The sequence below is a fragment of the Colobus angolensis genome, unplaced genomic scaffold, assembly GCF_000951035.1.
Source record: "Colobus angolensis palliatus isolate OR3802 unplaced genomic scaffold, Cang.pa_1.0 Scaffold56, whole genome shotgun sequence".
In the NCBI taxonomy this organism is placed as follows: domain Eukaryota; kingdom Metazoa; phylum Chordata; class Mammalia; order Primates; family Cercopithecidae; genus Colobus; species Colobus angolensis.
In genome coordinates this window covers 10,087,019-10,110,045 of record NW_012119154.1, presented here as the reverse complement: position 1 = coordinate 10,110,045, position 23,027 = coordinate 10,087,019, and positions in this window count along the sequence as shown.

Below are 23,027 nucleotides of genomic sequence, written 5' to 3'. Positions count from 1 at the left end.
TATTCAGTCAGCTTACTTTTAAAACCTTTCATTATGGAGAATATTAAACATATACAAAAGAAAACAGAAGAGTATAATAAGCATTTATCATGTACCCACTATCCAGTTTCTACAACTATCATCTCATGACCAGTTTTATTTTCTCTATGCCCCGATTTCACCTTTTCCCCTTCCATGTTATTTGTTATTATTATTATCATTATTATTTGAAACAGGGCATTGCTCTGTCGTGCTGGCTGGAGTGCAGTGGCATAATCCCAGCTCACTGCAACCTCAATCTCTCTTCCATGCTATTTTAAATCAACTCCAGCCATCAGACTATTTTCCTTATTAATATTCCAGTGTGTCAGGAAGGGGAACATCACACACCGGGTCCTATTGTGGGAAAGCGGGGGGAGGGATAGCGTTAGGAGATATACCTAATGTAAATGACCAGTTAAGGAGTGCAGCACACCAACATGGCACATGTATACATATGTAACAAACCTGCACGTTGTGCACATATACCCTAGAACTTAAAGTATAATAATAAAAAATAATAAATAAATAAATAAATAAATAAGTAAAAGTTCTTGGGAAAAAAAATTCCAGTGTGTGTCTCTAACAGATACTTTTTAAATCACTCTTTTTGGTCATGTAGTTTATATTAAGACAACTTAAACTCCTTTATTGCTATTTTGATTATATAAGTAACACATTATCACTATGGACAAATCAGAATATACAAATAAACAAAAAGAAGAATCTGATAATAACCCATATTCCTATGGCCTAGAGAGCATTATTGTTTTTATTTTGTCACATAACGTTCTAGGCATTTTTAATTCATATATAATAGTTGTATGTATTTCTGGAATACATGTGATATTTTTATGCATGCATACAATGTCTAATGATCAAATCAGGGTAAATGGGATGCCCATCACCACAAACATTTATCATCTCTTTGTGTTGAGAGCATTCCAGATCTTCTCTTCAGGTCACTTCCTCCGTGTAGACCACCTCACTACAACACCACCCCCAGCTTAATATTCCACATTTTGAAATATGCAATAAATTGTTGATAATTGTAGTCACCCTATTATGCTATTAAACACTGTAACTTATTCCTGTTATCTAAGTGTATTCTTGTAGCCATTAACTAATCTAGGTATTTTTCTTATGTATTAATCAAAATAAGCTTGTACTCTACACAGTACATTCTATTTTTCCCTTGATATAATTACACACATCCCTACATCATATATGATGCTTGTGTACTATTTTATTATGTGTATTTATCAGATGTATTCCCCTAGTCCCCTATTATTAGACATTTTGTTTGTTCTCTAAATTTCCTAAATTTGATTTTTTCTTGATCACTGTCCTTAGCATTCTGTGTTCCTACAGGAGTCTACACATACAGAGCTTCACTGCTCCACTCATCCCGTGCTGACAGGCTTGGAAAGCACTGCTTGACCGTAATACAGGTTGAATTATTGCTATTATTTTTTGATACTTAATACTTTAGAAAGTTACTTCTTGATATTTAAGTTAAACCATTTATAATATGTTCTATTTTGACTTATTTTTTCAAAGGTCTTGCTAATAAATTAGTTTATCTTCAGATACAGAAAAAACTGCAAAATAATTTTTTATAAATTATGTTTGTGATGAACTGACCACAATAATATAGATGGAATGGGCTCATGATGAACATTTTTAATTTACTTGTAGTCTAATTCTTGAGAAAGCATTTTAAAATGAAAATTATCCATAAATTAATATGAAGTCAACAACGTTTGTTCTCTCCTCATAGCCACGTTCAGAAAGAAATTGTTTTACTATTCTAGATTTGCACACTTTTTAAAATAATTTATTGAGGTATGATTACTGTACAATAAGTTGAACCCTCTCAAAATGTAAATTGGGTGAATTTTGACATATGTATGTTTGACATATGCTCCAGCAAGACCATTGCCACTCTCAAGATTCAGGATCTTTTCATTACACACACATTTTCCTCTATTTCTCTGATCTGTGCTTAGTTTTTTTAATTAAAAAATTTCTTAATTCAAAGGAACGTTAGGGCTACAGAAAACCTGTAAGAATTATATTATTAAAAAACTCTCATATAACCTTCCACCTGACTCATCCAACTATTGTTAATATTTTGTCATATCTGTTCACCTTCCTGCCCTCCATCCAACCATGCCTAAATAAGTCAACATGTATTTTTAAAGAACAAAGACTGCGTCATCACCAAAATCAGAAAATTTCACATTGATGCAATATAAATATACAGTACACAGTTTGTATTCAAATTTTACTGACTTAACACTGTACTTTATAGCAACTTTTGTTCTCCCAAGCCAGGTTTCAATTCAGAATCTCACATGCATTCAATAGTCGTGTCTCTTTAATTGCCTTTAATTTGGAAGTTGCTCTCTTGCTCTCCGTTCGCGGCATTAACATCATTCTTTATTATGCTTTAAGTACTAGGGTACAAGTGCATAACATGTAGGTTTGATACATAGGTATACATGTGCCATGTTAGTTTGACCCATCAACTCGTCATTTATATTGAGTATTTCTCCTAATGCTATCCCTCTCCCAGCCCCCAACCCCCGACAGGCCCTGGTGTGTGATATTCCCCGCCCTGTGTCCAAGTATTCTCATTGTTCAATTCCCACCTATGAGTGAGAACATGCAGTGTTTGGTTTTCTGTCCTTGTGATAGTTTACTGAGAATGATGGTTTCCAGTTTCATCCATGTCCCTGCAAAGGACATGAACTCATCCTTTTTTATGGCTGCATAGTATTCCATGGCATTGACGTTTTAAAAAGTAGGGACTTGTGTATTGTAGAATGTATTTCAATTTGTACTGGTCTGATTGTTACCTCGTGATTTGATATAATTAGGTAATTTTAGCAAGAATAGCAGATAAGTGGTGTCTTGCACTTCTGAAGGCATCACCTCAGGATACAACTAATATCAGTTTATCCCATTATTGGTAATGTTGGCTTTGATCACTTGGTAATGGCAGCTATCTGTCAGATTTCTCCGCTGTAAAGGTCCTCTTTTCCCCTTTGTAATTAATAGGTAATATATGGATAATTACTTTGAAAAGTTACTGATATCTTTATCCTAATAAAATTTTTCCGTTGGTAAATTGATTAAGCGATGATTCTTGCTTGAGTCAGTTATTTGTATCAGGATTGCAAAACAGTTTTCCAATTCTTCCATTTCTTATCCATTTATCGCCTGGCATCCTACCATAAGGAAGTTTTCTTTCTTCCTCCTTTGATTTGTTTCTTTCTTTATTTATTGGTTTGTGTATTTTTATGGACTCTAGATTCCTTTTTACTGAGTATGTCATCAATTCTTACCATTTTTCATTGTGATGCTCAAATTTTGCAGTTTGGCCAATAGATGTCCCATCAAACTGGCTCTTGTGTCATGTTGATAGATCTCTCTCCTTCTGAGCACTTTGTTATTCTCTAGGATGAGATGCCCTTCCCGCCTAGTCCTGGTTTTGGACATTTCTCCAAGGATTTCTGATTCCTTTCACTGCTAAATATTTAGAAACCAAGATCTCAGTGCTAGGTGAATTTTGTGTCTTAAACATTACCACAATATCATTATCAGACCAAACACATTAATAATAATTACCTAATGTCATTATATATCCAGCCAGAGTCCCAATATCCAATTGTCTCATAAATGTCATAAGTCTCAGTCTACACAGTGTGTTGATTTATATGTCTTTCAAGTCTTTTTTAACTTTTTAACTTTATAGCTTTATTCACTATTTCTCTTTTTGTGTTCTTGTCATTTATTTGTTGAAGAAAGCAAGTTGCTTTTTCTATACAGTTTTGCATAGCCTGGATTTTGCTGGTCAAATTCTTGTGACATAGTTTAACATATTATTTTGTCCTCTGTATTTGAATAAATTGGCAGTTGGATCTAGACTCTTTATCAGATTTGGATCCCTCTTCCTCCTCCCCTTTCTCCTTGGGGCAAGACTATGTCATAGGTGGAATTGCATCCTATCAGGAGACACATAATTCTGTTTGTCTTTCATTCTGTGATGTCAGCAACGCTGATTATCAGTTAATTCACTTGCAGTTGCAGAATGGTAATATTCTATCATTTCTTCTTCAACTATTAGCTGGAAAGTTGCATAAAGTGGAACTTTCTTCTTTTTCTTGGTTACCTAGTGATACAGTTTATTTAGTAAAGGTAAAATAAATCCTTGAATCTTTCCCTTGACCCATTTTCAAAATAATGAATACAGTCCCTAGCATTCTCTGATAGTAAAAAACTGTTTTCCTTTTCCATAGTACTCTGAATGCATGAATTTATGCATATTTTCTATATTTTAATCCATTGCAGTTGTTATCCTTACTGATGTTCAGATTGCCCCATTTGTGGTCAGTGGGGATCTACTGACACTGGCATGTAAGTCACCTGAAACAATCTTAGTCAGTTTTGCTACCTCCCTTGTTATCTAGTATGGCAAGCTATACTAGGCTTATGTTTGTATTTCCTGCCCTGGATATCAAAATAACATCTGAGAAATAGAGATGGTTATTATTACTGGTTTGGTCATTGTTTGTAGGCTTTTTTAGTGGATCTTCAAAAAAGATAGTTCTTCAAAAAATAAAATATCGCATGAATTCATTGCAATAATTCCAGTTAAGATTTAGTACTACTGATATTTCGCTTAACTTCTCAAACTTACATCTGTATCTCCTTTCTCCCTAAAGAAAATTTTACTTCTCAAGGGCACAAGAGATGATAGCACTAGATGTCGCATAATTACTCATTTGCTTCATCTCACATTACATACAAAGCACTATTAGAATCACAGTACCATCACCAATACGATTACTGGGAGCAGTTAGAAACATTTTTCCCCCTGCTCCTTGCAGAGCAGGGCTAACTCATAGGCAGTGGGCCCAGAGTCAGCCTGAAACAATTTTTACAATTACTTTTGTTGTTAGATTATATCCTCTTTAGAGATGCACATTCAAATTTATGTGTTTTAAAATTTCTTGTAAGTTTCTCTTTATGCATTTATGTCATCAATAGATACACAGTAGGTTTCTTTACTTTGTTGTTTCCAATTTATAGAAACAGTTATTTTGTTTAAATTATATTTTAAAATTATACAATATATTTGTGTCTCTCCAAGGTCAAATCTACAAATAAAATACATTCAAAGGAGTCTACCTTCCAGCTCTATTCCTCTGCTAAAAACTACTTATCCCTTTATAGTTAACCTCCGTTTTTATTATTTGCTTAGACATAAATGGAAAAAATACATCATCCAAAACCCTGATTGGGATAGTGGTGATAATAGTAATATTAGTGATAGTTGTAGTAATACCATTGAAATATTAGAATGCTGTCTTACATGTATGGTGTGTTACAATTTATACTTTTTTATTCCACTCATTGTATCATTTGTATAATAACTCTATGGGACAAATGTTATTTTCATTTTATAAATACAATCATGTGTCATATAATAAATGTTTCAGTCAACAAAAGACCACAGTACAATGTCAGTCTCATAAGATTTTAGTGAAGCTGAAAATTTCTATCACCCAGTGAAGTCACAGCTGTTGTAATGTCATACAACATAGCTGTTGTAATGTCACAACGCATTACTCACATGTTTGTGGTGATACTGTTGTAAACAAACTTACTGCACTGCCAGCCATATAAAAGCATAGCACATACAATTATGTACAGTACACCATATTCAATAATGGTAATAAACAATTATGTTATTGGTTCATCTAGTTACTATACTATATTTTTATCATTATTTTAGAGTGCCCCTCCTTCTACTTACATACTCTTTAAAACTTCACAGTAAAACAGACCCAGGCAGGTCCTGCCGGAGGTATTCCAGGAAGGGTTGTTATTGCCGAAGATGGCAACTCCATGCCTGCTGTTGCTCCTGAAGACCCTCAAGCGGGACAAGATGTGGAGGTGGAAGACAGACGCTGACAATCCTGACCCTGTGGAGGACTAGGCTAATGTCTGTATTTGTACCTTAGCTTCTAACCAAAAAAAATTAAAGAGTTAAACAAAAATAGAAAATAATAAGTAGAAAGAAGCTCATACAATAAGGACATAAAAATATTTCAATGTGGCTGTGTTTTAAACTGTTTTTATAAGAGTTAAAAAGTTAATAAAAGTTAAAAGGTTTATAAAGTTAAAAATTTACAGTAAGCTAAGGTTATTAGTGAAGAAAGAAAAAATTTTAAATAAATGTAATGTAGCCTAAGTGTGCAGTGTTTATAAAGTCTACAGCAGTGTGCAGCAATGGCCTAGACCTTCACATTCACTCACCATTCACTCACTGACTTGCCCAGTGCAATTTCCAGTCCTGCGAGCTCCATACATAGTAAGCACCCTAGAGAGATGTAACAGTTTCTATCTTTTATGGCATATTTTTTACTATACCTTTTCTATGTTTAGATGTGTTTAGATACACAAATATTTTCCATTGTGTTACAATTGCCTGCAGTATTCAGCACAGTAACATGCTATACAGGTTTGCAGGTTTGTAGGAGCAATAAGCGTACCACAGAGCTTCGGTATGTGGTAGGCTTTACCATCTAAGTTTGTGTAAGTACATCATAATATTTGCACAACAACAGACTTGTCTAATGCAGGGATCGCCAGCCCCTGGGCCACGGGCAGGTTTGGGTATAGATCTCTCTCCTTCTGAGCACTTTGTTATTCTCCAGGATGAGATGCCTTTCCTGCCTAGTCCTGGTTTTGGACATTTCTCCAAGGATTTCTGATTTCTTTCAGTGGTAAATATTTAGAAACCAAGATCTCAGTGCCTCCTGTGGCCTGTTAGGAACCAGGCTGTACACCAGGAGGGGAGCAGCAGGTGAGTGAGCATTACCTCCCGAGCTCCGCCTCCTGTCAGAACAGGGGCGGCCTTAGATTATCATAGGAGTTCAACACCTACCCCTACTGTGAACTGTACGTGCGAGGGATCTAGGTTGCGGCTCCTTATGAGAATTTAACGCCTGATGACCTGAGATGGAACAGTTTCATCCCGAAACCATCCCCGCACCACCCGCCCCACCCCAACCACCCATCCATGGAAAAATTGTCTTCCATGAAATCGGTCCCTGGTGCCACAAAGGTTGGGGACTGCTGACCTAAAGACACATTTCCCAGAACACATCCCTGTCATTGATACCTCTCGGGTTCCATATTTATCTCTGTGGAAATGCGCAGATTAAACGAGCTACTGTGACACTGTGGGCCACATGAGACTACACATGCCCCAAACTGCCATAACCACAGAGGATTTCCTGGTGAATCTGTGTATTACAGAACACAGTGCTGCCCAGTGAAGAAAAGGTATTCAGCTCAGACATAATCAAAAGTTATTTTTTTTTCTGCTAAAATTATGAGGGGCACAACCCTCTTCTCTTCGAGCAGCAACTGGGCAGAGCTCATGGGCATCGGGCCCAGCACACAGGCATGGATGCATTGCTCTCAGGACACGGGGGCACGGAACCATTGTTCTCGGGAACCGCCATTGTTCCTGGGATCTACCATTGTGAAGTCATTCCCACATAAAAACTAATTATTGTCACGGATTTTATTTTAAAATATTAGACAGAATCAAAACTTCCTAAATAAAACACTTGAGCAAATCTATAAGCAAAACTTAGGACTATTTCTGCTAACTGAAACAAACCTCCCTGTTATGAAGGATTTGATCATTTTATTGTCCCAAGTGTGGCAGAGGACAGTCCAGGGAACACTAAAAGGATTATTACAGCATGAATTATTCTCGAGGTAGCAGCATCAGGACCAACTAACTTCTCTTAGCCACACTATTACCCATTTCTTGGTGATAAGACAATCAGTAGTGAATGCCAGAACCTCTTTGTATTCAGATTTACATTTCAGTTAACCATAGAGAAAAAGGAAATAGTTTTTGTATTTCTTTGACTTAGTTTGGTCAATCTTGATCAAATTATCTTTTGTCTTTATAAAGTCTTGAGTTTACAAGTCTTCTGGGTATAGACATAGGTACATATTCAGACTGGTGGGCAGTCCAAATGTGAGAATTTTATTTAAAATCTTGGCCCTCAGCAGGGCAACCATAGATTGCTATACACCTTAGAAAAAGTTTACCAAGTCAAGAGTTATTTCTGTCTTACTGAACACCAAGCCTGACACATTCAGTTTCCTCTCCTTTTCTTTAAGCACCACAAAAGAAAAGGTTTCTTTTGATATGATTTATTATGGTACTTTTCAGATGGACAAGGAGTAACACAGGGTGGAGGAGCCACATCACACTTCCTTAAGTCAATGTCTTCTCATCAAACTCTCATTGCATGGGAACATAAGTAGTAGGGCTTAGGCTATGAATATAAAGAAATGTCTTCTCAATAAATAATTCCTCCCAGGTGTTAATACCTTCTCCTGGAGTTGAAATAAGCCTTTGTTTTATGTATTATGATAGAAATAAAAGTCTTAACATCTTTAAAAACTCAAAGTACTATTTTCCTTTTCATTCTGCCGAGCTAAAGAAATAAAATGAGTTGTGTGGGGCAGTCATAAACTGGTTCTGATTTTAGGGCTAACAATATCTAAGACAGATGTCTGGAGTTAGACATCTCTTAACTTTCTCTGAGCCTCAGTTTTCTCATCTTCAATAGGAAATTGGGAATCTCAGTCCAATAATTTTTTTTGTTGCAAAAATCAAATGAGATTACACTCTAAAGGCAATCTGCAAAGTAAATTGCTATAGGAGAATAAGTATTATTATTATTAAGATCAATTTTATTAAGACCAAATATATAGCTTCTAGGCAGCAAAGAGTCCTTATGGTTTGGTGAATAAATGACCATTTGACTAAAAGACTATCTTCCTCCTCTTTTCTTCCCCATTAAGGGAAGTTAATTTCTTTGGAGGCAACAATGCTCACTTGAAATCCTTTAAAGACTCTCCATTTCCTATGAATCGAGTATAAACTACTCATGTTGCCAAATCAAGACTTTCATAGTACTGTCCCAAACTCTTTTTCAGGACTTATATTTCATTATTTTCATTATACCTAACAAATAAGGTAAACTCACCTGTCTCTGTTCTCAGATTCTACCTTAGGTGTCCTTCTGTGAATTTTCTCAAGCTGCTTCCTTAAACCAGGACACTTTCTCATCAATCTTTCCTTAACTATATTTTCTACCTTCTTAAGGCTCATTTTTGAAATAATATGCTTCATGTGGCTAATTCAGTCATTCCGTTCCAGACATGAATTTTATTTCCTTTTCTAGGTCCTTATTTTTCTTTTCCCATCTCACCAGTGTCTTCCTGTCCCCTGCTTCCTCCCTGTACCCAAATGCCAGCTTAGAGTCTCTAGTTTTTGATATTCAAATGAAAAGACTCCTGTCCCACACTGTATGCAGTGAGGTTGATACATTCTACCTTCTTTGCCGATTATGGCAGGAGGAAGGAAGATGATGATTTATGCTATCTTTAGTTGCCTATGCCTCTGAATCTATTCCAGAGAAATTCAGATAAATTAGCATAGTTTGTGGTTTGCCTTGGCATAGTACACAAGATGCCCTGGTTTAGCTTCAGACTGCCCCAGGCGTGGAATATAGCTTCCTTTCTTTATTTTCCCATGCCCTCCACCCTCAGCACTCCTCAGGCATCACTCACATCAGGGATGTGTGGTGGAGCAGAGGACCAGAGATAAGGAAGGCACAGAGAGAAACAGAAAGCCCTTGAGAGCTATAGGAGGATCCCCTCAAATTCTGAATATTAACCTGTGCATATGCTGGATGAAACTCCTAAGGCTGGACATGAGGTATTGGTAGAGGCTTTGAAAGGTCATGCTTTAGTAGTGAGGCTAAATTAATGCCAGAGTAAACGCTGATCTGTACCCATTGTAATGAAGCTTTAAAGAAGGATTCAGAATAATCGAACCAATCTGCAAGTAATTTAACTGTGTGCTGTAACAAAGACCAACACTCTTTAAAGAAATACAGTTAAGTCCCAAAACCAACAAATACATACACCTGATATCCAATCAAATATTTCCCAGCATGCAAAATAGAAACATGAAAATATAACCCATAATAAGGAGGAAAATCATTCAATAGAAAAAGACTCAGAAATGACATTGATAATGGGAATAGCAGAGAAGGAACTTCAAATAGCTATTATAAATATTCAAAAAGATATATAATAAAACATAAACATGATAAAAATACAAGATATTTTTAAAATATCTAAATGGAACTTTTAAGATGAAAAATATATCAAAAATGAAAAATGTACTAGATGAGATTCAGAACCATTTAGACACCACAGGAAAAAAACAGTAAACTTAAAAACATAGCAATAGAAACTATCCAAAATGAAGCACATACAGAAAAATAAAGACTGAAACAAGTGGACAACTCTTCTGTGAGTGTAGGATAATATAATGGTTTCTAAGATATGTAAATTGGAGTGACAAAAAAAGAAGAGAAAGATGAATGGCACATAAAAAGATCTGAAGAAAGAACAGCCAAAGCTTTTCCCCTAAAATTTGGTTAAAACTATAAGTTTACAGATCCAAGCATTTCAGTGAACCCCAGGCAGACTATTAAACATACACACACACACACACATACACACACACACACACATACACACACGCAAATCATAATCAAATTGGTGAAAAGCACATAAAAATTCAAAAATATTAGCAACCAGAGAATACGGAGACATTATACAGAGAGGAGCAAGGATAAAAATTACAGCAGATTTCTCGTTGGAGATTATATAAGCTAGAAGGCAGTGGAGTGGGATGGAGAAGTCAATGTCCATTTCTACACCCAGAAATGAAACCCTTTGAATCAATGAAAGCTGAAAGAATGCATCACCAACAGAACCTGACTACATACAAGTCCTTAAGGGAAAAATCACACCTTAAATCTGGATTATTTCTCCCTTTCTATGATTGTGTAGCTTCCTCCATCAGACCCTGAAATCCATGTTTTAAGTTGGTGGTTCCATGTTACTTCTACCATCAGGTACGACATATGTTGCAGACCTGGCCCCTTATCCTGAGGTCAGATTGGTTAATTTCCAGGATGTAAACCTGTATCTGAGTGTTCCTGCCTTCTAGTCCTGCAGATACACAGAACCCTCTGGAGGCCGCACTTAGAGTCATCTTGTTTTACCCTATCCCATAGGCAGGTGATCCCTGCTTTAGGCAGTGTGCATGGGGTCCACACATGGTCCTCTTTTAGACCTATTCTCTATAGAAACAGACTTTCAGCTATGATGGCTATTTCCAGATTCAGAGCCCAGCACCCCTGGATCTTGTGCCCCCTTTCCTACCTTCCATCTCATCCAACTTTTCTCTTCCTGGATCCCCTTCTAGGTGAGTGGCACAAAAATGCACCTGGCCACATCAGACTGAAACCTGAGACTCCACTTGACTCTTCCAATTCCACTCAGTCACTAACGGTTTTCAAACTTCTCTTCAATCTGTCAATTTCTCTCTTTTTTCTTACCAACCACCTTAGCTAATTCCCTACCATTTTTTAGCTGGAGCTCAACAGTGCCTCCTGGTCCTCCCACATGCACTCAACTCATTGTCCAGTGATGCCACAGTGACCTCCCAGGCTCGAATCTGATGACATAACTCCTCTGAGTAATGTCTCTTCATTCTCTTTAAAGTAAAGTTGAAGCCTCTTAAGTTTCTCAAGATCTTTAGTCAGCTCTTTTTTTTATCGCTGCAGTCTCATCTCTCATCATTTGCTGCCTCCAACTTTTATTGTGACCATTAAATGATGAAAATTTCTGAATGTTCTATGTTCTCTTTTGCTTCCAGGATTTGCAGAAATTGTTCTGTCTTCTTGAAGTGCTATCGTTCTTCATCTATTGAATGTGTCATCACCTCCCCAGTAAAGCCCTTCCTGATCTCCCTAGCCTTGATTAAGCACTCCTACTCTGTTCTTCAGCTTGTGCTGCAGTGATTCAGGTGGTGCTAATTGAACTATATTTACTCCTGCTTCCACAAATAAAACTATGAACAACTTGAGGGCAGGAGCTTTCCATCACCTAGCATGGTATCTGATACACTGTTGGCGCTCACAGAAATTTGTTGAATAAATAATCACCACTAAGTATTAATTTAAAGTCATTATTAATTCTGCTAACCCCACTACACCTATCACAGTGCCTGGCACATATTGATCACTCAGCACATTCAGTAACATTAAGGAGTCACTGATCACTTATGTATCTCACATATTATAATGCCCTATTGTAAATGTGATCTCATTTAAACTTACCAGCTCATCCCTCCCTAAACAAAGCATGTTTTATTATCCTCAACTAAAAGGTAAAGAAACTAAGGCTAAGAAATATTAAAATGCTTTTTCAGGGTCAAATCAACATCAGAAATGGTGTTCAAGCCCAGCTTCTCTTTTCAGTTGAGGAAAGTACCTAAGTCCAACAAAACCATCCAAACTGATCTTTATCAGGTTTATTTAAGGGGAAATAACTTAATGTCTTTGCTATATATTTCCCCAGTAAAAAGTGGTAGAAAAGGAAGAAGCAAAATAATCTAACACTATGAAAACAGAACATTTATTTCCAGTACATATCTATGATGTCTATCAAAATGGAATGTAATTCTGAGAAGAGCCAAGTTACAATTCTTATATGATTAAGTCTTTATCTGTAAGCATTTGATAGATCCTAAGAATCAACCAGGAAAATTGATGTAACAGTACAACGTCTTTCTTCAGTGCATTGAACTGGAAAAAAGTACTAATGAATGCTGATCACGATTTTGATTTCTAATTAGTATACAGAATGTTAATGTTTTCACAGTCAAGAGACACATTAGTATGTATAGGTGGCTTAAGTGGCTATCTAGCTGGTGTTGCTAGGATTGGCTAAAAAAGAAAACTCTTAATAAATATTTCTCACATAAAACATTATCTGAATGTCTATTCAGAGGGATTCCAGTTAGCCATTCTTTTCAGTAGAGACTTTATGTGAAAAATCCTAATACAACACTCCCAGGAGACTGTGTGATGGAGAGAAAAGCATTCTGACTTTTGAGGTCTGTTCTCCCTCTCTGCTAATTACTTGTTCTGTGACCTGGGCAGGTGACTCTTGAAACACAACCAACAAAGTTCTTTTCTTGTCTGTGAAATGAGGAGTAGGACCACAGGACCCCTAGTCTCGTCAGCACTACCACTGCTGTAGATCTGGGGGTGATCTTATCACTGCAGTAGGCTGACCTCTCTGGTTCCTCCCTTCCTGGATTTTGATACTCTACCTCACTGACCTCACTGTGAACAGTGCTGTGTGGCTCACTGACTGAGCAGTAGCTGGCTGGTAGAACCGTGGAATTTATAGGAATCAGGGAAATAGTAATTATTTCTATTTATTTATCTCCACCCCTTTTCGGCATTCAACATGGATTTCTGAAGTTTTTGTCAGCTAAGAAGCATTTCTGGTCTTCACTGAGCCACAATTTCACCATCTTTAAAGTGGAAGTAAATAATATGTACTTCTTAGTCTCCACCACAGGCTTGTTTTGCCTTACCCTAAATTACTAGTGAGGTTTTAATGGGGAGTGCATTTGTGACAATGCTTGATGGAATGCATGGTGCACTGAAGGCAGTGCAGGAAGTCAGTTTCTCAATTCTACCTTTGCTTTTTTAGAGTAGCCTAAAGATCAAGTAAACCAACATCCTCACCCTGATACCAAACTTGGCCCATACAAATGTGTAATGCCTGACTTGTGATGGTTCCTCTGCCTGGAGAAATAAACCAATTATATTTTCCTAACTCAACCACCTCTCAATAAACATCTTTCTGCAAAACATGATTTCTTTCCTGTGTGTGGGAGTGGGACAGTATCTAATTAGATTTAGGTTCCCTTAATGAGAAGCTGCCCATATATACTCTCAGCCTTGGATTGCCTGCCCTGATCTGGAGATAGCTACTTGGCCAAGGCTCCAAATGGTGCTTCCTGCCGCCAAGAAATCTTAAATAGCTAAGGCTAGAGGGTCTAACGACAATGTCAGTAGCGGTATCTTACTTCATATGGTAGCTAATTATAACATTCATTCAGAAAAAACATAAAGAGACTTGTTGTCATAGTGATGGCTAATTCTCAAAGTCGGATGCATAGCTCCAATTGGAGAATCTGCCAGCACAGAGACACACATCATTTTGTTATGTATGCTGCAGGAATAATTGAGATTATAATTCAAAGAAAAAAATTTGGCATGGACAGGGTTTTCTGCATTCATGCTGTATTGCATTCTCTTGAGTACAACAATGGATTTCTATTTTTCTTTTCCAAAATATTAGTTTTCAGGGACTTGGTTATACTCCAGGAACCAGTGGTGATACTGGCTCCTGATAGCCAGGAAGCTTTGAAAGCCCCGAGGCCAGTAACTGGGATGTTCAGGTAACCAAGCCTAGAAGCCAATAAGATTTTATCACTTGTACAATTAGAATAGATCCACGTCGGGCACGGTGGCTCATACCTGTAATCTCAGCACTTTGGAAGGCCAAGGCCGGCAGATCACCTGAGATCAGGAGTACAGCCTGGCCAACATGATGAAACCCCGTCTCTACTAAAAGTACAAAAATTAGCCAGGTGTAGTGGCTCATGCCTGTAATCCCAGCTACTCAGGAGTCTGAGACAGGAGAATCGCTTGAACATGGGGGGTAGAGGTTGCATTGAGCCAAGATCATGCCACCGCACTCCAGCCTGGGCGACAGAGTGAGACTCCATCTCAAATAAAATAAAATAAAATAAAATAAAATAAAAGGAATAGATCCAGCTAGAGCCCCTGATTCAAGTGGTTGAATTTAGAAACTTTAGAGAAAAAAGAGATATTGGTGTCCTTACCCTTCTGATTCTCTTCTCATCTCCATTGCCAGTCCCAGGTTTCCAGCAGACACGCAGCTTATTGTCCAATCTTCGTTATTGGGTTAGAGCAGCTCTGCAGAAATTCTGTCCTGTTTTTATGCTGGAGGAACTAGAGAAAATTAAAAGAAAGAGGGGGTTAACAGGTATCAAACAACACGTATGAGCTAAGTACTATCCTAGACACTATTATATCCGGTTTCTCATTTTCCACACCAAATACAAGTGGGAATTTGTTGTTTTTCCAGGATTTATGTGTTCAGTAGGGGGAAAAGATCAGAATCTTCCCATAAACACTTTTTAAATTTATTTTTAATTTCCATAAAGGTTATTGGGGAACAGATGGTGTTTGGTTACATGAGTAAGTTCTTTAGTGGTGATTTGTGAGATTTTGGTGCACTCATCACCCAAGCAGTATACACGGAGCCCTATTTGTAGTCTTCTTCCCATAAATTCTTAAACCATATTTTCCCCATGATCCTCAAGCGCAAAACTGGCCCTGGGTAGTAATGTCACCAGCTCTTCTTCCTTATCTCTACTCTGTCAACTTGAGACTCTTAAAAGCAAACGTATTTCCCAAATAGGAGGCAGCACCTATTTGGGAAGAGAACAGGGATAGGGGATGCATAGTGGAGAGAAGTTATCAGAATAGAGAAACAATTACTGGACCATATTGTGAGATGGACTGTCAGACGGTCTGCCTACACAACCTTCTATCTGTAGGGTGAAAGAGAAAAATACTAGACTGAAAGTCTGGTAATAAGAGCTTTATTTTTAGTTCTTATATTACAATTTCCTCCTCTTGTATTAGAGTGGTAAGATGAGGTCAGTAACTCTCCTATGGGCAGGTGGATAGAGGCATCACATATGAAAATAATAGGGAATTGGGGTAAGATGGTACACTTATATACTCTTGTTAAACTCCCCCACGAAATAGATATAGCAAAGATGAATAAAACTAAAATTCCACAGAAATAATATACAACCTATTTCCATGAACCCCAGAATATAAGCAGAGTATATATATCACAACAAGAACTGTGTTGTATTAAAGGCTATGTGGGAGAATGTGAAGGGAATATAAAGAACTTCCAATGGTGCTGAAAGCCCAAAGACCCCCCCAGACTGCCAATAACTACTCGCTGGAAAGTTTGACTGGTCATTTGTAGACAGTGGTTGAAACTGAGAGAATGCTTTGCAGACTCAAACTTATGGGTCAACACGAAGAGCTCATGAAAGCTCAGATAATACCAGTGTGATCTGTAACCTGTAAACCATTGAAACTAACCAACCAAATATTCTTGTAGGAAGGAACTCAGAACTGAGGACAGACCACTGAGAACAGAATCCACATTGCGCCAAACAGGTACAATGGGAGCAAAGAAATGCAACAATCTAAGTAAAATAGAAGGAGGGGAGGGGAAACTCACCACATTGTAAAAAATGTGAAGCAACTTCCCCACCAAAACATCCCATTTTCCAAAAACAAAAGAAGAAGGTGCTTTAGAGCTTGGAAGCTGGACAGACTTCCCTGACCATATAGTACTATGATTCCCCATTCAGTAGTCATTAGCCACAGGGGGCTATATTAATTCTAATTAAACTAAAAGAAATTAGGTTACAGTTTTATTAATTAAATTTCATTAAAATTTAATTAAATTAATATTTTAGTTTTTCGGCTGCACTAGCCACGTTTCAATTTCTTACCAGCCTATGGTTAGAGGCTACTGTATTATGTGGTGCAGAACCTTTCCATCATCGCAGGGTGTTTTACTGGACAGTGCCAGTCATCTAACAAGTAACATGAGCAACAGAAAATGAGCACAGTCAAATCCTACACAAAGTCATAAGATAAAAGAAAACATGGTGCAAAATAATGTGCCTATAAAACAGGGATTGGCAAACTTTCTGTAAAGATAGTGAGTATTTTTAGGCTTTATGGGCCTAGAATAGACAGTAAATATTTTAGGTATGTAGAAAAAGGTTTTGGCTTTATGTGTCGTGTGGTCTCTGACACAACTACTCAGTTCTGCCAGTGTAGAGTGAAATTCGCCATAGACAATAAGTAAATGAATAAACATGGCTGTGCTCCAATAACTTTGTTTACAACAACAGGTGATGAGCTGGATCTGGCCTGCTGGCTGTCTTTTGCCAACCTCTGCTGCAGACCATGAAGTTATATCAAAAACACAGATCCACAAAACAAATGAAAATGGTAACCAAGGCCAGGTGCAGTGGCTCGCTCCTGTAATCCCAGCACTTTGAGAGTCTCAGACAGAAGGATCACTTGAGCCCAAGAGTTCAAGACCAGTCTGGGCAACATGGCAAGACTTTGTTTCTACAAAGAACTTAAAAATTAACCAGGCATGGTGGTGCATGCCTGTAGTACCAGCTACTCAGATGGCTGAGGTAGGGAGATTGACTGAGCCCAGGAGGTCAAGTCTGCAGTGAGCTGTGATTGTGCCATTGCACTCCTGCTTGGGCAATAAACAACAGAGCAAGACAAAAAAAAAAAAAGAAAGAAAAGAAAACAAACAGAAAACAATAACTTAATAATCAAAATCAACTAAAAGAATAAAAGAGTGAGTCAAGTCTGTAAATTTAATCTGTAAATATAGTGGGCATGGAGAAATGTCAGGAGAACTGATAATCTTAGGCTATAAAACATCCTTAATAAATTTCAAGGAAGAGAAAACATAGAAACAGTATTCTCTGACCATAGTACATTAAAAGTGAAAATTTAATTTAAAGGAAAGATCCTTCTACTGGTAAATTTTTAATGTTATTAAATAATTCCTGGTTCCAAGAAAAGATAAAAAAGCAAAACATAGGTTTTCTGGAAAAATAACTAATGTGACCACAATACAAGTCAGAATCTATGAAATATGGCTAAAGCAGTTACCAGAGGAAGTCTAATAGTATTAAATATCCATATGAATAATAATTAAAGAATAAAATAAATAAGCTAAATACTCAAGAATTTAGAAAAAGAGTAAGACAGGAAGCAAGAGGAAAGAATTAATATAGATCAAAGTAATTTCTACTGCAGTCAACATGTCCCACCCCATGAATCCAGAGATTCCAATAAACTTTTCTTGCGACCTAGTCTAGTTAGGTTTTGTGGTTCCCCAAGGATCACTCTTTGTAACTTGAAATACAGAGACCAAAACAAACACAAGGCACATTAGAGAAAAAAGAAAGCATACAGGGAAAAGACAACTGAAAAATAATATATCTTTGGAGAGTTAAGAGGTGATATTGCATCCATGAGAAAAGAAGATGCAATTAAAAAGCATACTCAGAGACAAATAAATGAACACTTGGAAATTGAAAATATAACAGCAGGTATATGAAAATTCAATAGAAGAAACACAAATTAAGGTTGAAGACATATATGATAAAATAGAAAAAAAAATGGCAAACAACAGCCCTCAAGGTCTAAGGTCTGAATAACAGGGCTTCCAAAAGAAGGGAAGAAAAGAAATGGATGGGAGAAAATCACCAACCAAATAAGTCAGGAAAAGGTCCTCTAACTAAATGACACTAGTTTCCAGATTGAGAGGGCCTGGCACAATGGATAAAATTGCTATAATGGGGGAAAGAGAGAGGAAGACGGAGAAGGTAAGGCAGGGCCCCACAGAGAGAGAGAGAGAGAAAGAGGAAAAAGATGGAGAAGTGGGGAGAAGGGAGAGGAAAGAAGGGGAGGAAAAAGAGGGAAAAATCCCAATAACTTACAAAGACTCATGAATTTGAATGGTTTCAGACTTCTTTCAACAGACATGTTAGAAGCTAGAAGATTATGGAAGGGAGCCTTCAACATTCTGAATGAAATGATTCCTAATGTGGAATGTCATAACCAACAAAATCATCAGTCAGGTGTGAGAATTAAATAAATACAACTTCAGAGATGAATGTTCTCAAAATTTTACCTGCCTTATGTTCTTTTCCGGAGAGCTTTGCTCTGCCAAAGGATGTACTTCCTTTAAAGAAGGGAGAAAACCAATAAAGAGGAAGATATGGATACAGAAAACTGGGAATCAAAGAGAGATGAAGGGAATCCTGATGATGACTTGAAACAGAAATTAAAAGAAAATGAAGAATGTGTAAGCAAAAACCAGTTGTATGTAAGAAAACCCAATTCCCCCTTAAGAAGACAAAGAGCTGGAGTCCTTTAAAATTAACTGCCTGTTTTTCTGTGGCTAGTGAGCCTTATCTCTCCCTTTCCCAGGCACTGTGAAAACTCTGTTTCTCTAGCTGTGCAGCTGCAAGGTCACTAGACAGATAATTTCAAGTCATAAAACATGTTGTTCGTTAAAAAGTAAGAAATGATGTAATGCACGTCTCAATTAAATAACTGTCTTTGTTTCTCGCTTCTGTAATGTGCTTTCCCTTGCAAAGATCTCCCCCCACCCCACAAAATGCTTAAAAGGTAGCTTGACTCTTGGTTCAGGGCTCAGTCCTTTGGATGTTAATCCGACTGGGTCAGTGCATCTAAGTAATTAAATGATTCCTCCTCAACCCCTCGGTCTCTCTGATTCCTTGATTATCCCACCACAGAATGACCAGGCAGATCCAATGATGCAGCTATGCATCCAGCAAAAAGGTTAAAATCAGCACTCTGGAATACAACAGAAGGCCCCCAAAAAATTCTTCAGAAAGTTATCATTGATAGAATCAATAACACTTTTGAACATTTTGAGAGAAAACCTGAACAGTTTGCAGACCTTCGGATGAATTAGTTTACCTACATTGAAAAAATAAGCAAATTTAAAAATATAAGACAATCATTAGCTCTAAAAAATAATAAAAAGTTATTCAGAAAAAAGAATCAGTTGAAAATACACATTTCACAGTGTCTGTGCAGTAAAAATCATAAAGAGGATTTAAACCCCTAGCTAACCTAACCCAATTTTTTACAAAAGAGGAAATATAAATGTATAAACTTAGAAAAGACAAGCTAATCAACAAGCCAGAAAAAAAAATCTTATGAAACTAACTTGTGAACTCTATGTAGACACATTTAAATCTAGCCCAGGTTGGGACATAACTGTCATGAGAAGATTTGGATAGTATGAAAGGATGTGCACATGTGATAATGGAAGAGGGAGAAAACTGAAAAAACGTTAAGTACCTCTATCCGGAACAAATACCAAAATCTAGTAGCTAAAATAGGTGTAAGTGGTGTGTTGGAGAGGTGCACATGAAAGAAGAGGGCAGAAGGGCACTACTGCTTTCTGAAATAAATCTTGTGGACTCGTCAACCATCAGTGTAAATGTATAATTCTTATTAAAACAAGTACACAAACAAAAGCTGAAAACTCAAAGTAAATCTCAATTAGGGCATGAGCTCTCTGCTTGTGAACTTCACTTCTGATTCTGAACGGTTTCTAAGCAAGCCTAACACGCAGTATGTTTTCCCCACCAATCTTTTTTTTTTTTTTTTTTTTTTTTGAGACTGAGTCTCGCTCTGTCGCCCAGGCTGAAGTGCAGTGGCACATCTCGGCTCACTGCAAGCTCCGCCTCCCGGGTTTAGACCATTCTCCTGCCTCAGCCTCCCAAGTATCTGGGATTACAGGCGTCCGCCACCACGTCCGGCTAATTTTTTGTATTTTTAGTAGAGACGGGATTTCACCATGTTAAACAGGATGGTCTCAATCTCCTGACCTCATGATCCGCCCACCTCGGTGTCCCAAAGTGCTGGGATTATAGTCTTGAGCCACCACGCCCGGCCCCCATCAATCGTCTTTTAAGTGAAAGAATGTGAGGGAAGATGTGTTTGTGAATGTGGTACACCTACATAACCATATGACAGTGACTGGTGTTTGAAAACAACCAGTTTTTCTATGTGCAAACGCCACACAATGTTTTCTAAGCCGTTGTCCCTTATTGCCTACACTCAGATTCCTAAGCAGTTACCCTGAGGGTGGAGCGGGGAAAGGAAAAGACCCTAACAGAGGGAAGTGGCCAGGAGAAGCATCTAGACAACCCACCAGATAGCAGTTAACAAGGTGGTAACTACCAGTGGTCAGAATAATATAAACAACAGCAGTGACAACTATTCATGGGAGTGTAGACATCTAGTTTACAAAAGACTCACATCCTTTAAAAAAAAAAAAAGTCCTAATTGAGACAAGCATCTTTGTGTCTGTAAGACAGCTAAAGCGTGGGTAATCTGGGTCAGCAATTCCATGTGGGCTCCCAGCCAACAGCTAGGATCATCTGCCAGCTGTGTGAGTGAATTGTCTTGGATGTCCACCCCATTTGCCTAGGTGATACCAAACCCAGCTTCCCTCTGACTATAACTCCAAAGAACCTCAAGTGAGAATCTCCAGGCTGAGCCTATCTGTGCAGAGAACCATAAGAAGTAATAAGAAATTTCTGTTTTAAGCCACTAAGTTTTGGAACGGTTTCATGCGGCAATAAATACACAGAATAAGGATGATCTACACTAGTCCCCTCATTTTAACAACAGGACAATCAAATCCAGAATAGAGGGTGGCCTTCCCAGGGTCTCAGATCTGGTAGCAGGGTAGAGGTTGAGTCTGGAACAGATTCAGGCCTTCCTTGCTTTAGGCCATGGATTCATTGTCCAAGGCCATTTAATCTATACTAAATACTGCTATACTTTTTCCTCTTCCCTTTCCTTCTTCTCCTCGTCCTTTCTCTTCTCTTCTTCCTTCTTCCTCTTATAGCTATTTTGATATGTCAAACTTAGAGAAAAGTTTCAGCAATAATGCAAGAAACTCCCATACACTCTTTACCCAGATTCACCAATTGTTGGCATTTTGTCTCCTTTGCCAATGTTCTTTTAAAGAGAACATTTTTCCATGGGAAGGCTGCCCACAAAATGAATTCCCACTGAGTGGTTAGTCACCAATCAGATCATCCCAGCAGGAATGAGAGCAAGAATGGGCACCCGGGAATGTGAGGCATGTAGGAGGGAAAGCTGTGGAGAAAAGAGAAATGTTAATCAGGAAGAAAGGGCATAAAAAGGAGACCAGAATCACTATAGACAAATTTGTCTGCAAGACATAGTCTCCAGGAGTTTCCTGAACTAGCCTGCCTTTCTGAATACGCCACGAACCTGAAGTCCGCAGGCACACTCTTGAATCTTACCACTAGCTGCATGGCCTCGGGCGAGTTTCCATCCTATCCGGGAGCCTCGGTTTTTACCTCTCTTTATAGGCCATATTAAATAAATCAACATTATGTGGAAAGGCTTTATGAATGGTGTTGAATAAAGGAACTTTAATCATTCGCATCTAATAGAATCACTTCACTTGGGGAAGTGCTTGTTTGGTTGGTTGGTTGGTTGGTTGGTTGGTTGGTTGGTTGGTTGGATGGGTTTTTGAGACAAGGCCATACTCTGTCGCCCAGGCTGGAGTGCAGTGGCATGATCTCAGCTCACTAGAGACTCAACCTCCTGGGCTCAAGCAATCCTCCCACCTCAGCCTCCCAAGTAGCTAGGACTACAGGCACACCAGCACACCCGGCTAATTTTTGTATCTTTTGTGGAGATGGGATTTCATCACGTTGCCCGGGTTCCGCTGGGGAGCATGTGAAAACTTTTGGTTCTATATCTCCATCTTTGGAAATTCTTATTTAAATGGCATGGGGTGGAGTCTAGGTACTACTGTTTGTTTGTTCGTTTGTTTGCTTAAGTTCCTGAAGAGTTTTTAATGTTCTGCCAAGTTTGAGAAATGGCTGAGATAGTCAATATGACTATCATCCAGTAACTGCCTAGACTCCCAGAACTCTTGCAGGCTGGGATAGATGTCCTCTGCCCTTTGCTCACTTCTGTTGCCACCCTCATCACAAAAGTGAAACGTGACGGTTAGGATAGGCTTCCCATTTCATTTCTGCATTCTCTGATAATTTGCATCAGAAAGATTGCTTCCTGGAAGTGCCTTGCAGATTGTCAGTCTCTCTGTAACTAGTCAGAGTTTAATCCTTGTGCAGAGGTTTTTTGTTTCCGCCAGTTTAACAGCTGTCACTCTTCCCCTCTAGCAGTTTATAAACCTAATTGCTACTATACAGATCTATGTAATTTGGGATTGACAGGAACTGACTCACACGCAAACACCTCTGTAAAGAA